The 25,167-nt window shown below is 37.8% G+C and overlaps 1 protein-coding gene across 2 annotated transcripts in view; it reads left to right on the top strand.

The window, feature by feature from the left end:
- galnt1 (UDP-N-acetyl-alpha-D-galactosamine:polypeptide N-acetylgalactosaminyltransferase 1) overlaps positions 1 to 25,167 on the top strand; it is a 55,247-nt gene that overhangs the window by 9,371 nt on the left and 20,709 nt on the right. For both annotated transcript variants that reach the window (XM_087812457.1, XM_087812458.1), the window contains exon 2: positions 15,177 to 15,290. The gene's annotated coding sequence lies outside the window, so the exon portion shown is untranslated. The remainder of the gene's footprint in view (positions 1 to 15,176; positions 15,291 to 25,167) is intronic.

Genomic DNA, 25,167 nt, shown 5'->3' with positions numbered 1-25,167 from the left:
CAACTATGTGGAATTTTAATTTGACTCACTATATCTTGTAAATAATGTCATTTATTTTTCATTCAAAGTGCTTTTTTTGTATTTTATGGTACATTGTGATATTTAAGTGTATTGATATTTTCTTGCAACCTTATTTTATGGTTGCCATTGAAACATTTGATTGAATTAAACTGACTTGTAAACAATTGTCAAAGCAAATTAAATCTGGATTTCTGTCAAGTTTCTTTGTTCATGTTTGCTCGACTGTCAGTACTGTGTCATCATACTTTTGTGCTGGTGATTAATGAGGCTAAAAATCTAACGTATACAATCCCAATGTGCTCAAATGGGGGTGTATTAGCAAGAGTATTCCAATGCAATACTTATAGCACAACAGGGGAAATGATATATTGCGATACTGTAGGAACAAGGTTACATTTGTAGTATTGTCTGAGTACTGTTGCGTTGCAGAATTTCACACGACATGACAAAGTCTTATCTGCTTTAATTCGTTTTGAAAGCAAAATATGTCCAAACATCAGCTTTAAAAGTGGCTGGAGTCGACTGTATCCTCTCGTCCTCAGTCCTCACCCGGATCTTGTGGGATTTTATTGTTCCTTTAGCTGCGTAGGACGTAATGACTGCTACTATCTATAGGTCGAACTGTGAATATTTGCAACAAAATGGAAATGTTTAAGTTTATCGATATTTTCTCCGATCCCATAGTGTTATTTCTACCATCGTTCTGAAATTTTCTAAAAAGTTTATACTGTATGATATGGTCCCTTCAATCTTTAAAGCCGTTCGTTTCTACAGCTGGTGTTTAAAGAAACACTTTTCTGACGTACTTGACTTGCCCCTAGTTTCAAGTACTGTGTAGAATTCCTTCGGGCTTACTACGACCTAAATGTCACCTTGGTCCGAGGAGCACGAGCCTGAAATACACATGTCGGACGCTCACCTGCTCACAACCGAGTGACGCTACACATAAATCACGGCAAAGCGCGGCGATGATGTGCTGTCATCAGGGCTACCGAGAGCATCTGTTTCAGTTGTGAGATGTGATCCGGCAGGAAAAAAGACATAGTTTCCATGGTGACCGTGCTGCTCCTCACCATCCCCCCACACAGCCAGCCACCATGGCTGGAAGTGGCAAACGTCAGATTTGTGCTGACTCTCGCAGAAGCAACAACGTAGAGCAACACTCGCGAACAGATGTTTTCTTCCACTCGGGGAGAATTTTCTATGTGACTTTAACTTCACTTCCCACGACGAACACATTAAAAAATGTGCCTCCGAAGAGGGATGAAGTTGTTTGCAGTGTTGGCACTTCGGTTTTTAAAGCTCTCGGTTTCACTGGTAACAGGATGCGTGCGAGATTTGCACCTGCGACTTCCTGTCCTTTAGCACAGAGGCGAGGAGCTTTATTTTTGGTCAGCGACTTGAGCTGTTGCATCACTGGGTTAAGAGGGGTTCAAGCATTGTTGGTTTGACATCTAGCCTCGAACATCTACCAGCTTAGATCCTGGACAAACAAGTTTTTAAACAATTAATATAACCAACTAGCAATCCGGCTGGGGTTTGCTAGTTTTATCAATAATTTTCAATACACGGTATGATTCAAATGTTTTGATTATGACAAAAAATATAATTTTTTTCCTGGTTAAATATTATACAGTTTTTAATACGGGTGTGTATTGACAAGAATCTGGTGGTACGATACAGGCGCAGCGATATATAGATTGCGATACTGAAGGAATGGTGGATTCTTTGTAGTATTTTCCGAGTACTTGACTCTGGTGTTGCAGACACACATGACTCTTGAAGAAGTCGTAACTGCTTTCATTGGTTTTGAAACCAAAATATATCCAAACATCAGCTTTAAAGTTGCTGGAGTCACTGTATCCTCTCGTGCTCAGTCACCGCGGTTTTCATTGTTCCTTTAGCGGCAGAAGAATGAATAACTGCTGTCATCTAGCAACGGAGTGTTAAATTGCAAAGCATTAATGAGCACAGCTTGAATATTGAATGTAATGTCGGCTGGGGTCGACTGTATCCTCTCGTCCTTAGTCACCGGGGGTTTCATTGTTCCTTTAGCGACAGAAGAAGTAATAACTGCTGGCCTCTAGCAACCAAGTGTTAAATTGCAAAGCATAAATGAGAACAGCTTGAATATTGAATGTAATGTCGGCTGGGGTCGACTGTATCCTCTAGTCCTCAGTCATCGCGGGTTTCATTGTTCCATTAGCAGCAGAAGAATGAATAACTGCTGTCATCTAGCAACGGAGTGTTAAATTGCAAAGCATAAATGAGCACAGCTTGAATATTGAATGTAATGTCGGCTGGGGTCGACTGTATCCTCTCGTCCTCAGTCTCGCGGGTTTCATTGTTCCTTTAGCGACAGAAGAAGTAATAACTGCTGGCCTCTAGCAACCGAGTGTTAAATTGCAAAGCATAAATGAGCACAGCTTGAATATTGAATGTAATGTCGACTGGGGTCGACTGTATCCTCTTGTCCTCAGTCATCGCGTAGATGTAGCGGGGAATTGAAACGGGCAACAGTGTCATAGTTTATATTTTGTTCTAACTTTGCGAACACGTCAAATATGATTTTCAAGCCATTGAAAAGAAGGAAATAATAATTATTTTTTTAAGTTGCTGGAGTTGACAGTATCCTCTAGTCCTCAGTCATCACCCGGCTGTTGCAGATTTACTTGCAAACACAGTGAATACATGCATGTATATTGTACATCTAAATCTCAAATAATTTCATAAAATGCACTTTATTGAAATCTAAACCATAAAAAAAACTATGGCAAAAATAAAATGTGATTTGAAAGCCAAATAAAAATGGATACAGTGCTATTGACAATTGATACAGTATCATGGAAAAATAACAATGCAATATTTATGTGTATTGATGTTCTTCTACACATCTAGACTTTAATACACAATATTTGCTTTTGACTTTTATGTATTTTGGTCCAAAAATGTTTGCTGTAAAATGATGAAAGTGCTGGAGATGGTCAAAGGCTTATCTTTAGGGTCTTTGTAAAGATAAACCTCAGCTTTGTTGGTCTGTTTTCAAGTGAGAGAAGTAGAACCATCGCTCAGTAATGGCAGCAGGGTTCAGCCCGGGACCTTCATGCTGTGAGGCGTCGCTCATCGCCACTAAGCCTCTGCACTGTCGTTTCCACTGAACTACTACATCAGGAAATGTCTAGAGAGGATTTATTGAGATTTGTGACTGAATTCACTGAGCTTTGATCTAAAAAAAGACATTTTTTGTGCCGAGGGTTTTAGCGGTCATTTCATTTGAGGGGCTTTGATGGAAAAGTTGGTAATATTGCAGGCATTGGTCCTTTAACTCTTGTGCTTTAAATCTCTCTACTTTTAAACATTTAATGATGAAGTCTACTACAGCATACTTCCTTAAGTCAGCATCTCGTGTTCTTCAATCTAGAATTAATTGTCCCTTTGACTCACGTTGTACCAAGGCTGTCGCTGTCGTGGTGATGTTTTTGTTTTTGTCGCCTGGAAAATAGAAATTATACGAACCCCCAATTTCACTCACCTGAAATCGGCTTGTTTGGTGGTTTCTGTTTTATCGGTTGCAGCGCCGATGTTGACAGGATCATTCAGGCAAGAAATTAATTATAACAGTAAAGTGCGGCAGGTGAACTAACAAAATAAAACAGCATTTAAATAGTGCTTTTAATTGCATTCTTTAAGGTTTAATTCACACAAAATTCAAACTTCACTCATTTACTACTCACCCGGTATATAACAGTGCTTTAAACCGGAAGTACTTCGAAAGTAGTACTCTGGGTACATATCACGATATTACCAGGAGTACTTCTGGTTCATAGAGCTGTTATTCTTTAAACGTCCTCCACAAATGAGCGTAAAAAATAAAGACTTGTTAAATTTCTTTCCGGAACAATTCTTCTCATCAGGGCTTCAATACAAGATTGACATTACATACAACCAGTATGGAGGCATATGGATGTTTTTAAGTGTCTTTTGGGGGGAAGTTGGTTCCTGGGCACTTGGTTACTTTGTTAAAATGGATGTACATTTTGGTGAATTTTGGGTGAACCATCACTTTAAGCGGCCCACCGAAAAAGGAGGCCCCCCATTGCTTAATTTTCTGACTTGTGAAAAATCAGCTGGACCTTTATAAACATTCCTTCAGTGACCGTGTAGTGTCAATACATCTATAAATGTACACCCATTAATTACCAAGAACAAAGTGCAATGGACGAAAAATCGTACAAAAATTAAATCTATATTTACAATTCTTTCTGTAACAGGACTAGGGCTTCGAACTTCTTCTATGGTAACTTTAAAATGTTTGGATTCTACTGAAGAAAAACTTATAACTAGAAACGATTTATTTATTTTTTCTGCAAGAAAATGGTTTGGAGTGAAAATTTCACTCGAAATGAAGTTATTTGAACCAGTTTTGGGAAAGTACCCAGTTCTAAACAGGATGTATGAGTCTGCTCTTAGAATTGTGTTTTCATTCTTAGAGGCTGGTGCTGTCCTTACTATCTTTGTGTTTGTTTTCTTTCATCCAAACAAATCAAAATTCTCTACATCAGTTTGACTGTTTTTCAATGCTCTGTATGATTGTCCATAATCTCTGTTTCTTATCCTATAATAAACCTTGGCCTCGTTATAGGTGAGGATATTTAAAAAAACAATAATCTATTTTTACCTTTATCCATATAAACACATAAAATGACTTTAGTCCCACAGGCCTTTAGAAGAAGTTTGTTTTGATGAACCAAGAGTTCCTTCAAATTAAACACCAGTAAATGTTTAAAAAGTCTTGTTTAAAAAGTGGTGGAAATGTTTTTCTTACCGAAACTATCAATTGCTAACAACTGGAGCGTTCAGACCGGGAAAAGACATGTTTCTGGTCCTTTTTTTCATTTATTTAAACATCTTGTCATCACCGTAACTGTAATTGAGCCGTTTACGTTGAAGCTGACAAAGCTGTCGAATTGGCGCGTTTTTTGTTTTTTCCTGATGTCAATGTCTGCCAGGGTTCTGTAATCGGAGGCGTGATGTGTGACAAAACACCTCGAGTGTTTGATGATATATTTGGAGTGTGTAAAAAAAAAAAAAGAAAGAAAAGACCGCCCCGGGGTTTCCGGGGGCATGCCTCTGTTCGGAAACTGTTTTTAGTTCTTTATTTCATTACTAGCACCTTTTTTTTCTGGTCTTAAAATGTTGTTTTACCATAAATATTTGACTCTAAAATCCGATTTGTTTATGAAATAATTCATCATCTGCTAATCTGGATAAGCGGCTTTTGCTCTTGACATTTTCTTTGGTTACTTAAAATAGCGAGTGGCAACACCAGCTGTTCAAAAAAAAACCTGCTTCGGAATTTCCTTCGTCGTGCCCCTTTTTTTTTCTTTCTCAAAAGTGTGACCACTGGCTTGTCTAGGGAACGCCGCTTTTCCCCCGACTGCACAAGTCTCTTTTTTTTCCCCGTCTTCGGGAAAAGCGATGACACAACCGCTGTTCTGTTCTGTTTCCCATGATCTAAAGTTGAAGAGCAATTTAATGCTCCCTGCTACGCTCATTCTCCGGGAAGCCATTTCCACTTTTTTGCCTGCCCAGTCAGATGACTAACTTGTTCCTCGGTTAGCAATTTAACGATTTCTGTCTGAGAATCCGGAGCTGAGATTTATAGAGTCTGATCTTTGCCCACATTCTCTCATGCTTAAATGCGAGCTGATGCAACGAGGGCTGGAGGTCGTCGACGAATAAAAACCCACTGGAATAACAATCATTTGTCATATGAAGTAAGACACACCAGGTCGTGAAGCGAGAGAGTCCTTTAAGGGACAAACTTGTGGTTTCTCTTCGTACTTTCCTGTCTTTTCTGATCGTGAATGGATGCCGTTAATTAACTGAAGATAAGACATTTTTGTAATTAGCTTTTATAGTCTGTGATGAATCAAATTGAACAACGTTTTGCCTGAAAGCTACATCATTACAGAATATTTAATGTAAGATATGTGTTAAATGTAGAGTGAAGAGATATGGAAACTTAAAGACCCAAATTAGGCCAGATGAGAAAAACACGAGTATCTAAATATTTTTGGAAGAAAACTTGTTATTTTGGCAGTGTTTATGTAAAGCAATAAAATGTATTTCATTCCACAAAAGTCCAGAAATATTAATATATATTGATGCTAAACTAAATGTACACATAGATCCAACATCAAGTTATTTTTGTTCACACTGTTATAACCAGATGATTTATTTAAACAGCAACAAAAAAGGTCAACTCCCATGATGCCTTTCCTACTCCTCTATTTAGTGACGGCTGACTGCCTATGATACCGTTTTAAAATTGTACTTCTATGTTGCTATGTCGAAGTGATCAACAACTGTGATTGGTTGGCTGGGCGGCAAAGCAATGAGGGAGCTGTTTAGGTCACCAAAGGGCTGTCGAGAGGGGTAAAGCAATGTTTAATTTGCAAGTCTAAATAAATGTTGTTTATTTTTTTATCTTTACTAAAACACTGCTATCTTTCTAGATCTATATGAACATTCGTGTACGTGGATTTTTAGCAAACCATGGGCCACGTAAAAGGGCCACATCTTCATGTAAGAAGAATTAAACAATATGAAAATATTGTAGCTTTAACGTAACATCAACCTGATGTTAAGCAGGAGTGAAATTTTTAAATAAATCCACAGTTAAATGTGACGGGAAACGTTTGACCTGCCAAAGTTCACTGTCGTCTCCAACTTCCCCAAATGTCCTCAGAGCGTCTGCAGACTTCCAGGGGAGAAGTTATTTGACTCATGTCACGATGATACACCCAGAATCAACAGCAGAGCCGAGAACAGCGGTCACATTGTTGCCATGACATGGAGTGCCATGGCGTGGTCACTAAGCCATCTAAAATTGCATTTTGCCAAGTCACAAATCTCGTGTGCTCAAGTATCCCGGGATTTGGAATGTGTGTGGGTGTCTCGTGTTTTCTTGTTGTGTAAGCTGCCAGAGGCGAGGATGTGGGTCAGAGCGGCTGCGGTGGAAGTTATTCTCTCTTAACTTCAGCTTCGGGGAGACGCTTTCCATGAAAATGTGCGAGCTAAGGTCACAGACATATTTCCACTTCAAGTTACACAGCTAAGAGGAATGAACTGCAACTGTTTCTTGGGGTTTTGGCGTCAGGAGTTTCACTTTTCAATCTAAAAAAAAAAAGGACAGAATCCTGAATAAAAACCCAAAAAACAGAATTGTATATTAATGGTGTTGTTAATACGGAGACTTATCAATTTATTTTCACAATACTACATCAATATTTGACAGCACAGTGTTTTAATCTTTAGTTTTTTTAGTTTTGTTTTTTTAACGTAGTTAAAATGATAGTTAAGAGTTCAATAAGGATTGTTTAAAATAAAATCAGTTATAATTAACATGCAAATATTCAAAGCATTACCATTAAACGTTCATCTGCTTGAAGGAAGTCAGTCATTAGTTCTCAGCAGCTAAAGGAACTAAATCAATCCTGTGAGAAATCTGTTGATGACTAAGGACGAGAGGATACAGTCAACTCCAGCAGCTTTTAAAGCTGATGTTTGAACATATTTTGGTTTCAAAACAAATGAAAGCAGTTACGACTTCGTCAACAGTCATGTGTAAATTCTGCAACACCAGAGTCAAGTACTCGACAATACTACAAATATATCCTTGTTACTACAGTATTGCAATACATCACGGTATCATTGTCCCTGTATCGTGAAGGGTATGGTATCGCTAGATTCTTGACAATACATCTCGTGTTTGTTATAGAGTAAAATATAAATATTATAATTGAAAGTTACATTGTAAATGAATGCATTTGGCAGTATTTTAGTTTACCTCCCTGGTTTCTGAAAAACCTGCTTTCCCATGAGAAAAAAATGTTTACAAGAAAAGCAGCCATTAAAATGAAAATCCAGGTGGTGGGTTTAATCGTTCTGATAGCACTGTGTGTGAAGAGGCCTGCCAACAGAATCAAAACAGGCTTTCATTTGGTCGGCATTCGCCGGTAAAGTGTTTTTACCAACTGAGAGCCGAGACCATTGTGTCCCTCATGTTCCTCTGGGGGTACAGAGTTTGGAACAAACTGGTTAATTGTGGATCTTCGTCTCTTGTTACATTTTTGTTTCCCGACACGAGTCCTGCTTCTAAGCAGCTATAAATGATCTTGAAACGAGATTAATTTGGAGATTTAACGCATGAATTAAAATACTATTGTATATTTAGGTGTGATTGAAGTCTCTAAGTGACATATTAGCTCCGGAACAATAACAAAGTGCTGTCCAGGGAGCCGTCTGTCTAAGGAGTGAGTTGCCAAGTGAGCCTGCCAAGCATTTTGAGTTATGCAAAAAAAAACTTAGACTTCATTCTGGAGGGTTGAGAAAAAGCTCTCTTAAAACCTACAGAACCAGACGGCTACAGTGCATCCGTCAGGGTTTGTAATTTTCTCAACTTGGCGAAGGAGCTAATTTATTTATGAAAACGACACACCATCAAATTAAAAAAAATATTATTCAATGACTAGGCGATGGCAACCATGACAAGTCAAAACTATTTTATAGCAGTCTTTTATAGCAACCCCTAAAACAATGGGTGACGTGGAAATGTATGTATTTTATTTATTCTATCAAGTCAAGTTTCCTTCGAGTTCAGAGTCAGAGCCTGCAGGATTCTGACCTTTGAATGGAATTTGTAACATCATCATTTTCTCGTTGTGGTTTTTATTTTCCATTTCCCAACGTGTATTGGCAAGTATCTGGTGTACAATGTGTATAGCAATGCAGAGACAACGATACAATATATTGCAATGTTTTAGGAACAGTATATTAAAGTAGTATTGACCGAGTACATGAAGTTGTTGTATATGATACATTGCTGTTTTAATATCAACACAGTATCATCAAAACGTTTTTTTTTTTGTGTGTTTTTCATGTAAATAGGCCAAGTTTATCAATGCATTAAAATGAATATTAGGGGGACAGTGTCGGTGTAAAGTTTATTGAAATGTAATATTTGATTTAATCAATTTGTCAATATGTTGTGTCTCATCTTAACACAGAATATTTGTGTGTGACACGATTTTTTTTTAATAGTACACCACGCATTATTACACAGCATCGATTTCAATGTACCAATCGGTGTTTCTTTCTTCAATACCAATTCTGCAGTTCTGGCATCACACGTCAGCATCGACTCGCTAGGAAGTCTGCCCTCGACCGGGAATGTTGCCGGGAGCGCCGGAGCGCACAGCTGCAGGCATGCACGCACTTTAAGCCTCATCCTGTTAAAAGGGCCACAGGGCCTGCGACAGCAGGGGAGATACGAGACCAAAGAACAAATCAAAAGTCTCCAGATGTCACAAAGACACACGGATAAATGGGAATTCTGGGCTAAATCTGTTCCGTGAAAGCACTCGGGACAAAGAGCAGCGAAGTTGTGTCCCTGTGTGTGTTTGTTTTATCACCCCAGTCATGCCTGTTAACACTGGTCTTGTGCCCCGCTGCTGTTTCCTGTGCTCTCCGTAAACAGGAAGCAGTTATCCGTCCCTCTGAAACACTCTTCTTCCATCTGTCCTATCACATCTTGTCCCTGTTTTGTACCTTCTACGGGCTCGCCTCGCTCCAGAGTGCTCGCAGTATATCCAGAGTGACGTCTATGTGCATTTCCTTATTGCGCCAGGGAAAACAAAAAACCTGTTACAAGTGTTTTCATCAAGTGGTGCACATTGGGAGTTCGGGTGAACTCCTTCTTACCTCATTTCTTCTTGTGCTATTCCTGGCATTCCAGTCCTCCCATGGAAATCTCTCAAAAAAATATTTTTTAGCTCTCTTGTGAGGTGTTTATACACTTTTATGCTTTAAGTTTATTATAAATTACATTTATAGTATTATTGAAATTTTTATACATGTAAGGAATGAACGTAACCTTGGCAATAGAAGTTGTTATTAGCAAGAATCTGGCAATACAATATGTTTAACAAAAAAGTGCCAACAATATGATCTATGGACATGCTGTAGTAACAAGGATATAATTGTAGTATTGTCTAAAGTATTTTACTCTGGTGCTGCAGAATTAAAAGACCACATGACTCTTGTTGAAGTCGTAATTACTTTAATTTGTTTTGAATACAAAATATGTCCAAACATTGGCTTTAAAAGTTACTGGTCGACTGTATCCTCTCGTCCTCAGTCATTTTAGCTGCTGAAAACATAATGACTGACTTCTTGTACAACGCTTTGAATATTTGCATGGTAATTGTAACAAAAAAAACTTTTTTTTTAACAAACCTTACTGAATTTTTTATTATTATAGAACTATCATTCAAAAAAAAAAAATTATTTAATTCTTTCATTACATTTTTTTTAAACCAAAATGTGCTTTAAACGCTTAAAGCGGCTGGAGTCGACTGTATCCTCTCGTCCTGAGTCATCACCGAGATCTCGCCCGATTTAATTGTTAATTTGGCACGTAGGCTGTAATGACTGCTGCCGTCTTCCCGCTGTTAGTTTTAAAGTAGCACAAAAATGAACAAATGTCGTGACCATTTGCATGTTAATTGGTAATAAGTATTTAATTATTTGGTTTTATTCATTCTTAATTGAATTGTAAACCATAAAAGAACTACAAAAAATTGAACAATACAGAGCACTTGAATATTGCCGGATATAGTGAAGAAATATTGTGATATTAAGTTATATATAACCTTGGCAAAGCAGTCAGTGAGTGCTGGAATTGTAACAGCACCAGATATATATTTATAAAAAAAGACTAACATTTATAGAGCACTGGGGAACCGACAGGGTCTCGGTTCTTCTCTCCCTCGGGTCACCGGGGTTGTTTGATGAGTGCAGGAGTTTTGTGATAGAACGGCTTGAAGACGGGCATGAGGTGCAGTTGGCACAGTTTGTTGTTGCTAAGATGTCATCTTTGCACTCCCTCTGTTGCAGCATACGCCAGAGATTCACATAACACCCTGGCTGAGAACCAAGCTGGCTTACACATTCGCACACACACACACACACACCCACACAAACACACACACACTCTAGCAGTCTATCACAGGGAAAGCAATACCTCAATCCATCCCTTTTTTGTAGCTCCTTCTCCCGTCCCTTGAGAGAGAGCGGAACACTTGGGTTTAATGCTCGGCCGTGGCTGGTTAGTCACGGCTTGTTCCCACTGAGCCGGAGGTATTGTGTGGTTATGATTCGACTCTTTTGGTTTAGCTTCGCTAACACCTCGCTGCAAATGGTTCCGAGCAAAGGTTGACTTGTCAACTTGAAAAAGACACACCGCTTTGGTATGAATAAGATGCTTTAATCTCGGAGGTTTGCCAAAGCCGTGACCATCGTTTTCGATGAGTAATCTTCCGACTTGGGTGAGAAAAACGACGACTAAGATCAAGAGTCGGACTTTGTGGCGTAATAACAGGGAGTGTTCGGTTCTGACGGTCATAGTCAGGGGTGGGATGTCAACGCCCTTCCCTTTTATCTGCTTCTAGTGTGAAATTGGTGTCATAAAAAGTACATAACAGTTAAAATATTTTTTGAATCTCCTGACATTTTGAGAAAAAGTCAGTCATATTAAATGAGATACAAAGCTGATGATCTGTTTCTTGGTCGTACACAAGTGTGTTTTCTCTCGTCTCAACTTGTTTTAATGTGCGACGATGATTGATCTTTTGAAAGACGAGGGTTTATAAAAAAAAAAGGATGAAAACTAACGTTACTAATATGAGATGTTGGCATTCTATCCACCATGAATACTTTACTGTCTGAGTCACTTTCTAAGACAAAAAATCCCCAAAAGAATCTCTTTAAATCACTGTGTTCTTTGACGTGAGATTTGAATGCATGAAAATTAAGCGAGCTTGTTGTGTGTATCGACAAAAGACCTAAGACTCCCTTAAGTGTGTCAGTTGACTCTTAAGATTGATTATAAGATGACGCCACATAATGATGCGTCTTATCTTAAGAAGATGAAGTGTTGTTAATGTCCACGGCCATATTGACGCATCAGTCACCGTCACGGTTTGGCAGATAAAAATGACGACGTAGCCGTTGCGAAAACATTTTAGCCCCTCGAATAATTGAGGTTAAGAAGAGTCGTGGGCCCAACTTTCTCCAACAGGAAGTATGACTCTTATAATGTTGTCTTTATCTTTGTGTTTGTTATCTTCTTCATAACCAGTTTATTTGTTTAAAAAAACAGTTTTACTCTTATTGGAAGTGTCTGTATAATTTTAGAAATCAGTAATCTTTGTTGCTTATCTTATATCTTATACACTGAAACATCTTTATAGGTCACAAAGTGAACATACATTTACTTTGAGCAAATACTTTTATTCAAAAGTAATTTAATAGATGGATTATTTACAGGACATATATTTGATCAACCAGGGATACATGAAAATGTAAGGATATTTTCCTAGGTCGGGATCACCATATTCTTATTATCTCTTATTTAATGCATTAGAGTTTTATCTTAACAACAAAATGCACAAGTAAACCACAAAAAAAACCCGCCGAGTGTGCATTAACGAATGAATCAAATTGACCGCACTGCACCAGAGAACTCTAGTAAACACTTAAGCAATACCATCTCAGTTGCCGTCATCTCTGTTTTCTGTATTGATTCGGGCGAAGGAACACCAGGGAAAGTACTGATGTGAAACATTGCGACACCATCAAAGGGGCTGTGGAGTTCAAACAGCATCTGTAATGACTTGTGTCGTCTCCGAGATCCAGTCCTCCTCCTGTCCCTGATCACTCGGAATCCGCGGAAAAAGAACCTGAAGGAGAACATAGTCGACACATGTTCAGCGCTTACCACGAGTAGTTGGTGTCGAATCAGAAGATGTTATCGGTAATTTATGGCAACAAAATGACTTTTCAATTGATCAATAAAATCTAAAGTGATTAATGTTCACATGGTTGACCGATAACAATACGAACGTTTAAGATAAGACACAAAAAGATAAGACAAGATTACCGACGTCAACAACAGAGACTTGAAATAAGAGTAAAACTGATGTTTTACTGTCACAATCTATATTTTTATACATCTTGATGGTTTTTTGTTTCAGACAAATATCAAATAAAATGGTACAAAAACTAAATTGAGGCAACAAAAATCTATGTTACTTTTCAATCTGGTTGCTACGGATGTTTTTGTATCACAATGTGGTGGCAACGATACGACCTGTTGTAGTACTGAAGGGAAAACAGGATATTTGTTGTATTATTTGTAGTATTGTCGAGTACTTGACTCTGGTGTTCTAGTATTTACAGACCACATGACTCATGACAAAGTCGTAACTGCTTTCATTTGTTTTCAAACCAAAATATGTCCAAACATTCAGAATTAAAAGATGCTGGAGTCGACTGTATCCTCTTGTCCTCAGTCATCAGCACAATGAAAAGAAAACCTTTTTTTTTTTACTAATTAATACAGTATGTTTTGAAAAAAAATGTTTCAAAATGTTTTTTCTTATGTTTAAAAAAAAATGTAATGTAATAATAAGGTATATTGACATTTTCTTGCACCCATACTACTACTTAAACATACTACTGTTTATGCCACTTGTACATCTCAATTTAAAACTCTTCTAATGGGTCTTTTCTACTCTCTGCTCTTATCATTTTGACTTTGAGAGTCAAAAGAGTGTATCTAATTTTCCCACTGTTATTTGAATTAAAGTGTATTTTAAATGTATTTTTTCTTCCATAATTATGATGGTTAAGTAGTTAACTCGCGCCGGCCTCTTCATTAGTGGCTTCATCGAGCATTGAAATTAGATTCCAAGTCAATTAGAAGTAAAGTTAGTTCACGGTGTGAATGTGCAGATGGAATAAAAAGAAAGAAAAAAAGAATAGGTGGGGGAGAATCGATGAGTCACACAGGAGGAGTCGGGCAGAAACCTTTTGGTGGCCCTACACATGGTGAAACATACCTGCAGTGCAGCACGGCCCCCTCACGCTCACCAGTGCAGGAATGTGTGGGCCGAGAGAAGATTCATGATATGGCTTGTGTTTTGAAACATATTCCGACGACGACTCACGCACATGAAGAAGACGCACGACAACGATGAGTCGCGACGAATCTAGGCCAGCGAGCGCGAAGACGTACTGAGTCACGTCAACCCTTTATTCTTTCCGCTATTTTTTTTTTTTTTCATTTGGCTGTGTCAGTTGTCAATCACTTCATCCGTTCGAGACGAGACACATCGTACTTACTCGGGCAAAAAGCCGACTCTCTTGGTCTCAGTTTGACCTCGGAGAAAGCGTTGAAACGGGCTGAATGATTTATCGCGCGAGAAAAGTATTAAATTATAATCAAGAGACTTCAGAGTTCCCTTAAAGTAATGATGAACGAGTGTTTGCTCGTGCCTACAAAAGTGCAATTAAATAAAAGTTAATGAAGGGTGGACCAGAAAATCTTCTTTTCTCCGTCGACTAAGAGGGCTTCCAGTTTGTAAGAAAAGATTGTTTTACTTAAATATAGAAGTACAATACTTCAACATTACTAAAATTGATACGTTTACAATTAACAAGCAAGTATTCATGCCGTTTGTTCATTTTTGTGTCATGATAGAACTCCCACCCTTTGGATGGAGTCATTACATCTTCCGCCGTTTATCAGAGAAAACCCATGCGATCCAGGCGATGGCTGAGGACAAGAGGATACTGTTGACACCAGCAGCTTTTAAAGCTTGACAATATTTTTGTTTTTAAAAACAAATGAAAGCAGTTACAACTTCGTCAAGAGTCATGGGGTCTGTAGATTCTGCAGCACTAGAGTCAAGTACTTGACAATACTAAAAAGATTCTGGCGATGACTGAGGACGAGAGGATACCGTCGACTCCAGCAGCTTTTAAAGCTGATGTTTGGACATATTTTGGTTTGAAAACAAATGAAATCAGTTACGACTTCATCAAGAGTCATGTGGTCTGTAAATTCTGCAACACCAGAGTCAAGTACTCGACAATACTACAACTATATCCTTGTTCCTACAGTATCAGAATATAGTATCGTTGCCCCTGTATCATGATCGATTATTGCCCATACCACTAACACCTTTGATTATTTTTAATTTTATTTTATTCATATATTTTTTAAACGATTACTTTCTTTGTCCCTACAGGGAGCATGTTCGAGTGACGGCCGACCAGGAAAGTGGGATCTCTGCGGCTCCGCCCCCTCTGCTGGTGGAGACCCCAATCACATCTGACCAGAGACCCATTAGTCACTTTCACAGGTATGACCTTCACAGATTACACCTTTTTTTTTTAGATGCCAGGAACTATTATTTCAACTTTTACTTCATGGTTGATTCCTTCATGTTATTTCAAATAGTGGGGAAACTTGAGTTTGAAACTAAAAATAAATAGGCTTTAAACTCATGCTAGAAACGAACCAAAGACATCCAAGAGTGTCTTTTCCTCCAAGCAGTCCGAGCAAATGGTGCGTTTGCCAAAACCTAAGAAAACCTAGTTATTATGAACTATAATCAAGCAACACAAACGTTAACAGCTCCCACATTAGTGCTTAAATGCAGTCATCAGAAGTCGTCAAAGTATTTCCAGACGGATCTGCGAGTGTCTTTTAAACATTGTTTTTGGCAACGGAGGCTCTCGCTCTTGGCATCCGGGTTTGTTTTTTTTTCGTTATCATCTCTCCATCTCTGCCGCTTTTGAACGATATCACGAACGATAGGAGCAAAGGTTGAACGTGCCCGTTGGGAAATGAGACGACCTGCTAGCTCCTTTCTCCGTCTCCTGTACAATCTTCTCGTTGACCCCGCGGCGCGATCTCCGGCTGCCAAAACTTCCACCTGGATTCAGGGACGGAGAAAGTCAACCGTTCAAGTAAATGGGTACAAAATACCGAGCGAGGGATTTGTAAAGCCGATTGTTTTCATGTTCCACTCGGAGGCACGGCATCGTTTGAGTAAATATTGTGGAGCGAACTGCACGTAGTCATGCTGCTCGCACATTATTTCTGCCTGGTCTAGCAGTAGTAGCTTCATTAGCGAGGGTTGGCTTTGAGGGCAGCCGACGTGTGGACGCTCGCCAGACACATTGACACGAACACTCCAGATCAAAACGGTCGGCAACGGTTGTCAATTTCTCCGATTAGCGAATTAACAAGGTCGTCACTCTGGGAACCCTCTGATACATTTTTTTTTTTTTTCTAATTGTCACGTTTGAATTTGGTTTTTTCCTTTTCAAAAGCACAATATGAAACTAATACGTATTGATTTTGGGCAAAATACCCCAGAGATGAATGTTAAATTCTACTGTCGGTTCTTGTCGGGCTTGGAATTGATGATCAATTGCAGACAGAAAGTTTTCTGCTGCCCTGGACACTTTTACTGTTCCCCTCCTTTTCTCTCTCTCTCTCTCGTTTTATTTTTCCTCCAGTCCAAGTTTAATTTTTCCAATTTAAAAGTTCTATTCTTAAGACAAGTGTCAATAGCTTCTTATAATAATGACAATTATTAAAGTTAAAGATGCAAGTTGTTGCTGGTTTGTAACCACATATAGATCATTGACTTATAGCCTGAGATGTGTAGATGTTGTACATTATTATCCAGGATATATTATCTTTGGGGGATTTAAAAGAACCTCTCACTCAATTTACAGGCAGTAAATATGCATTTTTTCTCAAGGTTGTTCTTTTTACAACCCGTAGAGAAAAATGTTGAATTGGCATCTTATTTTATATTATATTTATATATCTTGCTTATTTACAATTTCAATTCTCAAAAACAATATATTATATTTCAAAAATGAACATTATTGTAGTTTTCTTCTTGTAATTTTTATTCAACATAAACATCTTTTTATACTTAAAACCTGTTCCTACATATCATTAAGGCGTACTTTATAACACGCTCACTCTTCTTACCATTCATCATCCACTTCCCAAAGTGTTTTTATAAACTTTTTAAAGAGCAAAATGAGTTGAAAAGTAAATATAATAATAGTAATACAATATAATCTCATGTACAAGCCGGATACATGTGTTTACAGCTGTCTTCATGTTCACAAATAAGGTGAAAGGAAAATAAATGTATACAAATAAGATGTGAAGAATAATAATAATGATGGTTCTTCTGGAAGTTCAGGAATTCCTTTGATAAAGTTGGACATTATTATTAGAACAAATGACCTGCAGGGATGTTATGCTATGGAGAACACAAGATGTCATAATAATGTAATAGTTGCTAAACTTAAGGCTTCAAATAGTTTATAGAATCGCTCATTGGTGTTTCTAATATTGATTTAAAAAAATGATTTACAGTTACTTTGCTGCAGGGTCTTTCAGCAGTTTTTTTTATTGCATGTATTTGATAAGAATTTGGTTTAAGTTTAGTTATTTTGTGTGTTTTAACTGTGGATATGGGCCATTTTGTTTTAATATACTGTATAATCAAAAGGTGAAATTTGATGATCTTAATTCCTTAATTGGTTTAAGGCGTTTGATTTAAACAAAACCCTTTTTTTTTACTGAAACAAGTGACTTCCGTCTCTGGTTTAGACAAAAAAAAAGATATACATTTCATTGCAATCGACCAGTTGAGCTTTTTATGAATTCCTGAAAATTTCAATTTGGACCCTTCTTGGGTTTCAAGCCTTCAGTGCAGCACAACAAACGTTCAAATGCCACAAGAAGAATCTGAGTCTTCAGCTCAGGGCATCAACGAAAGATCATCGAGTCTCTTTGTTCTGTTTCACTTCCCTAATATTAGCCGCAGCCTTGTTCTGCTCCAGTTGTGGCGTTACAACTGTTTAATCATTTCTCCGATCAGTTGTCTTGGAAACTGTTGTTCTTATTAAGCCCACATGACCCGAGGACAGCCTCCAGACCTGAGATGCTCCAATTTCTTTTTTTTGATTTTTCCAACAGATGAGACTTCAAACGGCATCGTACATTTTCACACAAGTCATTAAGAAGAGTTCAGAGATTAAGTGGGTCTTTTTTCTTCTTTTTTTTTGAGTGCAAACACATCAAATAAACACGAAGCACCAACTTGATGCTAACGCCAAACAAACACTTCTCACAGGCAAAAAATCCTTCGTTCTTAATTTTTCCACGAGCTAAAAAAATCCCCCTGAAGACGAGGCCTCTTGCTCCCAATCATGAAACGTTAGGAGAGCGAGCCCGCGAAGCGTCTGCCTCCATCTGCGGGGAAAAAAGTGATTTCTAAAAGAGGTGGAGAGGAGGAAGAGGATATGAAAAGAGACAGAGAAGGATGTGAAGGAGGATATTGTGTACACGCAGGGGAAGTTGTGATGGCAACGGCTTTCAGAGTGAAGACATAATCACGGCAACGGCGGCGAGCGAGCGATCTCCCCTCGACAATGACGACCAGAGAAACGTGGAGTGTTTCGGATAAGACTTCAAACGCCGACGAGAGTCACGTGACCACGGGGCTGACACACATTTACACATGCGACACATGCACTCCGAAGCGGCGCCGCAGGCTTCCGTGATCTCAGAAGAGAAGACCTGAGGTGTCCGCTGCCACGCATGATTAGAAGTACAACGAGTGGGCTGTGAGGGAAGGCGAGGGCTTGTGTTTAGTCAACATTCATTTAAGCATATCATCCTATCGGAATAAATTATCCTCCGAACCAGTTTTGAATCAGGTCTCCTCCTCCTCCTCCAGATCCTGCTACGTGACTAAAGTCAGTCGATGCGTAGAATTTCCATGTGCAGCATCGACTACATTTCTGTTGGCAACAGAAATCTTTCTCTCTTTAGAAGTCAAAACAATTCAGCGGTTTTGCATAAAGTCAAGCATTACTTTGAAGGCTTTTTTCGTGGAGGATAACCTTGCTTTGAGAACACTTGTGCTGTCATATTCAATAAGCGTTTCAATTTAGCATATTTTGGTCACTTGGTTTAGAAAATTACTTTTTTAAGTTTATCAAAAAAACCTGCGCTACACCGACTGAATTTCAAACACATGAATTGCGTCTAACTTTTAAAAGGTTCTGACGGCTTTGGTTTAGAAAACTCCAAGTAGAAAATATTATCTCTCAGAAACAGGAGAGAAATGCGTTAAAAAAATGAGTTACTTTGTTTAAATATTGAAGCTAGAAGCCGATACTTCAAGCTATGTTTCTGTAAAAAATGTGTCTTGTACATGTAATTTTTCCATGTTTTTCTTTCTTCACGTTACCTTTTTCTACAATTATCCATCTGTTGAGTCAAAACTGGTAACACTAAGAGAACAATATGTCTGACTTTATACAACAGTGGCCCAGGTACTGGTACCGGCTCACACAGAAAGAAAAAAACATACATTTATAATTTCTGTTTTATTGATTATATCAAGTGTCTGGAGAAAATCTGGTCTTATTTTCGAAATAAAACCACTTTCAAAGTAGTATAAGCATGTGACTATTGACATGTTAGGATTCTATTTCGGTAAAGTTTATTAAAAAATGTGTTATAGTTACAAAAATACAAACTCTTATATAGCGTTATGGTTTGATGTCTTATTATAGACTTAACCAGTCAAGCCATTTTGTTTTTGTTGTTTTTATCTGATGGCTGGTCGGTGAAAATACCTCCGATATTAAACTGGTCCAAAGGTTCGACCACAGGTTACTTTTTTTTACTTGGTATGGTGCAAACATTGTCCGAGGGATCAGCACTTCCTTATGCAGATCGGATATTTTAAATTCTCCAAATTCTTCCAAAATCAACTTCATGTGCTTGTGTCTACTTGTCGTGTTTGTTCACTGATTTCTTTGCATCAGGGTTGTGCCGGCAAGATTGGTCTTATCTTCTTCTTCTCGTAGATGTAAAAATAAATACAAGTGAAGGCACGAAGCCTGATTCTTTAGTTTGCGACCAACAAACCTTGATTTGTGTCGATGCTTTTCCCGATACGACCACACATGTCAACAATATTGAGCAACCAAAGAAACAATCCAAGACAAAACAATCCATTTTTACTTTCGTTGATGGTTCATTTGAAGTGTGGACGGAGCTGGATGGTGCAGCTGGAAATAGAAAATCGTTCCATAATTCATCCCAAGGTATCAACAATGACACGCGCAGTCACCAGAGCGGCAGCCGCGGGAGAATAAGAGGCGTGAACAGGATTTATTGGGCACATCAACCATCCATTCTTCTTCTTCAGCAGCTACACCGGCTGCCCATCAAAGACCACAATGATTTTTAAGTTCTCCACATGACACCCTTGACATGAGCTTGCACCTCCAAACATGTCCTTTTCATCCCTGCTAACAATCCAATACATGATGAGAACAGAGGTTGTTTTGTTTACAGGATGATATATATAGCAAAGTTTAGAGCAGGGGTGAGAAATTCACTTTGTTCAGCGGACACACTGTGTTCTGTGACTGCTGGAAAGACAATATTAAGTGTTTGTATAACTAGGGGGAAATAAACAAAACAATAAAAATTAAGCAACATGAAAAAAAATCAATGACATAAAGAAAGGTAAATTGTTCTAGACTAAATCTACAATATTCTTTAAATTACTTTCTGAGGGACCAAGAAATTCAGAAATTAAAAGCATTGGAAAAGAGGAAAATAATTCATGATATACTTTAGATGCACAGTAATAGATTGTGTGTATATATATATATATATATATATATATATATATGTATGTCACAGTACAGATTGGAATCCAGTAGGATCTGGAATCCTTGGAATTCCAATCTGTACTCGTACAAAATTGATTGTATTTATTGTAATCCGAATTTATTCTATTAGAATTGCAGATTGTCCTGGTAGAATTCCCATTTGTCCGAGGACGGATTGGAATTCCAATATTCAGATCCCAATCCAGTAGTAGAATTCCAATCTCTTCTAGTAGAGATTGGAATTCACTAGTAGAATCTGGAATCCTCCTAGGACAGATTGGAATTCCAATATTCAGATCCCAGTTCAGAAGTAGGATTCCAATCTGTACCAGTAGGATTCCAGATCCTACTGGATTCCAATCTGTATTTTTACATTTATATATATATATTTATATATATATATATATATATACAACTTATGTATAACTGTAATTATATATATATATAATTACAGTTATACAGTTACAGTTACAGTTATACATAAGTTGACAAAACATAACTATTACTACATTTTCAGTTTTACAGTATTTATATTGACTCAGTGAGGGCCACAGAAAAGCAGCCAAAGGGCCACAGTTATATTTTAGCCTCGGATCAGATGATCATGTAATGAATTAAAAGGAAGATATTAGTTAATTCATTCTTTTACTTGTTTAACTCTAAATGTTCCTTTTTTTTCTCTTTTAAGTACTTTTTAATCAAAGTATTTCCTGTCCTGCATGTCGGATTGTAGCAAAAGTTTTAGAAAAAAGTCCCTTTATATCACATCGACATATACAGTTATTTCAGTCGCTCTGTTATTATTTCATTCATTTCAATAAAGTTGTTCTAAAATTGATAATAAACGACGAAATCCATATGTATTATATGCCTTTGTATAAATATTTTTGGGTTTTACAATTGAAGTTAAACGTTTTCTTGGTCAGATCATAATGTGAAATGTAACTGTCCACACCTGCCCTTTCTTAAACCTATTCTGTAATAGAAACTAACATTCCTGATAAAGAGGAACATCTAAGAGGAAACCAGAACTAGAACTAGACTCAATAATTGTGAAACTCCTCTCATAACCGAGTCTTCTATGGTTAAACGGTGGCGATCCGTCTCGACTGTTTGTGTCTTGACGGCTCGTTCAATCCTCCTCGGATCAGTTGGCGTCTCTGCACTAATGAAGATGAGCCTGGACGTTCACAGCAGGAGGCACATGTATTCATCAACTTAAATAGGGATTAAGTGCTATACGTTAGTCTGGAATTCCCCATCTTTAAAGTGAACATTCAAAGCAAAATAAAGATTATACGGATGCAGGAAGTCTTCTTGATCGCTTGTAGTAATACTGATCAATTCTGCTTTTATTCTCGTGAACGACCCTGAACTCCGTGTCGTGCTTCATGTAACAAGATTAAGGGGATAAATGTTAAAGTGGGTTTACCGTGGTGGGCGACCGGTGTCTCCCAAACAGGATCTGCAGCCAACTCCGACCCGATGCGTCTTCACTCCGAATAGAAGGAGACGGTTGAGACCGAAGCGGGAAACCACGATTAAGTTAGTGGCTTCCATGGCACGAGATCCCCAGACGTGATCATCCCTCAATGGCGAGGGGATCGTCGGTGGTTCTGTGAAGATGTTTCTGTATGTGGTGTCGTATGATTGACGGGCGCTGATGAGATGACATTTGTTGATGAACACACACAATGGTGGGATCGATGCACCTCTAATCTCTCGCCGTCCACGTCGGAGAGTCAAATTGAAGTTAATTAGTTGACCTTTTTTACACCGATGGCTGCTAATTAACCTTTGACCTCTGATCACATCCATATTGATAACGTAGTCGTTAAATCGTGTAGGACAGTTTTCAAATTGTTTAACTATTTTCGGCTCACAAGAGACCAGACCTAGGCCTTCTCCTCGCTAGTACTTATTTGTAAATATATATTATTAGTTTAATTCATTGTTTTACACAATTAAAAGTCTTTTTGTCATATTGTCATGACAGAATTTCACTTGGAAAGATAGATAGAACTTTATTGATCCTTTGAGAAAATTCCTTTTTGTAAATGAGGGTCCCAGTTAGGGTGTGAGACAAAATCAATACACTGACGTCTATATATAGATCTTTTTTTCACGTTACTATATCGATACGCAACAGCACTGTATTGCTTTTTCCTTGGGGATGGGGATTTCCAAACAAATTTGACGTATAATTCATAGTATTTTAATGGCTCATATTTTAATAAAGTGTTTGTAAAATAAAATGTATATGTATATATATATTTTTTTAATGAAATGTTTGTTAATTCCATCACAAAATGTCACTAAAATTCAGTTTCCCCTAAATGTATTATTCAAGTGTATTGAAATACATACATGCAGAATATATAGTATTGAATTGTATCGTGAGATTAGTGTATAACTACAGCTATAGTTGACAAAAAACAGTCGACAGGAGGACTAAGTGCAAAGAACTAAGTGCACACGGATCAATAGTTAGTTAAGTTAAGGTTTATACTTGCATATAGTACCCAATAAATGTTTTTTTGTACTTGATACTTAGGTTTGTTTTTGTTTCCTCACCAGTTAGAGGCCCAAAACGGTGACAGTTTAAGACGGGTGTCGAACTAAATTTCTCAAAATGGCAAAAATATTTCAACAATTTAAGTTGTGGGCAATTTTGTTATGTATTTTCACCAAAGTTTTAGTTACAGGAAGTAACTCTTATAATGTTGTTTTAATTCCTTTCCTTCATATTGGAAGTCTATGTGCAAATTTGGACAAAAATAATCTTGTTTTTTTTATCTTATCTTAAACACCTTTTATAGGTCACAAAATTAACATTTATCTGCTTTGAGCAAACCATTTGGCGGGCCACATAAAATTAAATTTTGGCCCCCGAGCCTTGAGTTTTCAATGTGTTTAACAGTGTGATGCGGCCCCTTTAGAAATTCGACTGCCCAGGCCTGTCGGTTCCACCAGTGTGTTAGAATCAGTAGTATCAACACGGATTCAATTGCAGTAACCGTGTGTTTATATTTGATTCTCAGGGCTAGGGGAAATATTATTAAGTGTAAAACCGGATTGAACGTTAATCAATTATTTTGGTTGGTTTCGCCTGAGGAAATATTGACTCCAAAGGACACAACTTTCTCCTTCTTCCCACGTATCTACCCGGTAATAAGCCATCGGCGGCAAAATGAAGGAGCGGCTCAAGTGCATTTTTCTGCAGTCATCGTCGTTACTAAGCAAAGCTAAACGAAGCAAAGCTGAGTTAGCGACGCACTAACACCTCCTTGTCTCTCGGCTGCGTGAGAGAAATCACCGTTGCCAAATTAATTTTCTCCCTCCTGCCGCAACCTCGGGGATCATGGAGTCAGAGATGCTGCGTAGGGAAGCAAGAGTAGAGGAATTTTAATGTCCCTCCCTCTTTATTTGAAGAGGAGGTATAGACACAAGTCTGCTTTACCATGCCAGACCTATAGTCAACTGTTTTGACATTCACTGGCGCTCCTTACCGTTGGATTTTAATTCCGGTGTTTGTGCGCGATGGCGTGGTAGAGACAGACAGGTGGAAGGACAGATGGAGGGGCTGAGCGCGGAAGTAAAGGAAAGGAAGTGAAGGGGCGTAGAAAGTATGAGATAAAAATAAAATGAATCTCTGATGAGTTTCAGATTGAATCCGCAGACAAGGTTTCACTTTCATTCTTCACCAATGTGCGTTTAAAAAAATAATAAATACATAAAAATAAAGTAATGCTTGTGCTGGTAAACTTGTGCTTTTTTGCTTGTATTGAAAAGTGCAAAAAATATGTTTATATTTCAATAGTAGAGCCAGTTTTATTTAGATTTTTGCACTGGAATCTATTCAATATATATATTTATATGTTGTACGTTCCAGTCCGAATTTAAGTAAATATATTTTATCATCATCATCATCAATGTACAGACCTGATGAGAAAGCAGTGTTATACTGTATGTTGATTATATCAAATATTTAGTTTGGCCTGCTATACATGGTATACCAAATTACCAAATAGAGTTGCATTCAAAATCACAATATCGATAATTAATGTTAATGTTGATATGGTGACGTTTAAGGTGTTTTCATTTTTTTAGATGATTTCATTTTACAGAGATATGGTTGTCGAATATACGAGTCAAACATCGTGTGTTCTCCTTCATCAAACAAATTTCAGAGATAATAAAAATATAAATGAAAAATGTAAGAAAATATTGACTTAAATTAAAGATACTGTATGATATTCAACAGCACTCTATTAAAATGTAAAATATATGTATAGATTTTTTTTTTGTTGGTCTATTTCTATTAAGTGTGTAAATAAAATATTACATTTCTAAATCCGGCCTCTAGATGGCAGCAGTCATAACGTCCTCCGCAGCTAAAGGAACAATAAATCCCACAAGATCCTGGCGATGACTGGGGACAAGAGGATACAGTAAATCCCAGCATCTTTTAAAGCTGATGTTTGGACATATTTTGGTTTCAAA

This window comes from Callionymus lyra, chromosome 17, assembly GCF_982586985.1.
Source record: "Callionymus lyra chromosome 17, fCalLyr1.hap1.1, whole genome shotgun sequence".
Classification (NCBI taxonomy): Eukaryota; Metazoa; Chordata; class Actinopteri; order Syngnathiformes; family Callionymidae; genus Callionymus; species Callionymus lyra.
Note: the sequence above shows the minus strand (reverse complement) of the source record. Positions and strands in the feature narration are given on the sequence as shown.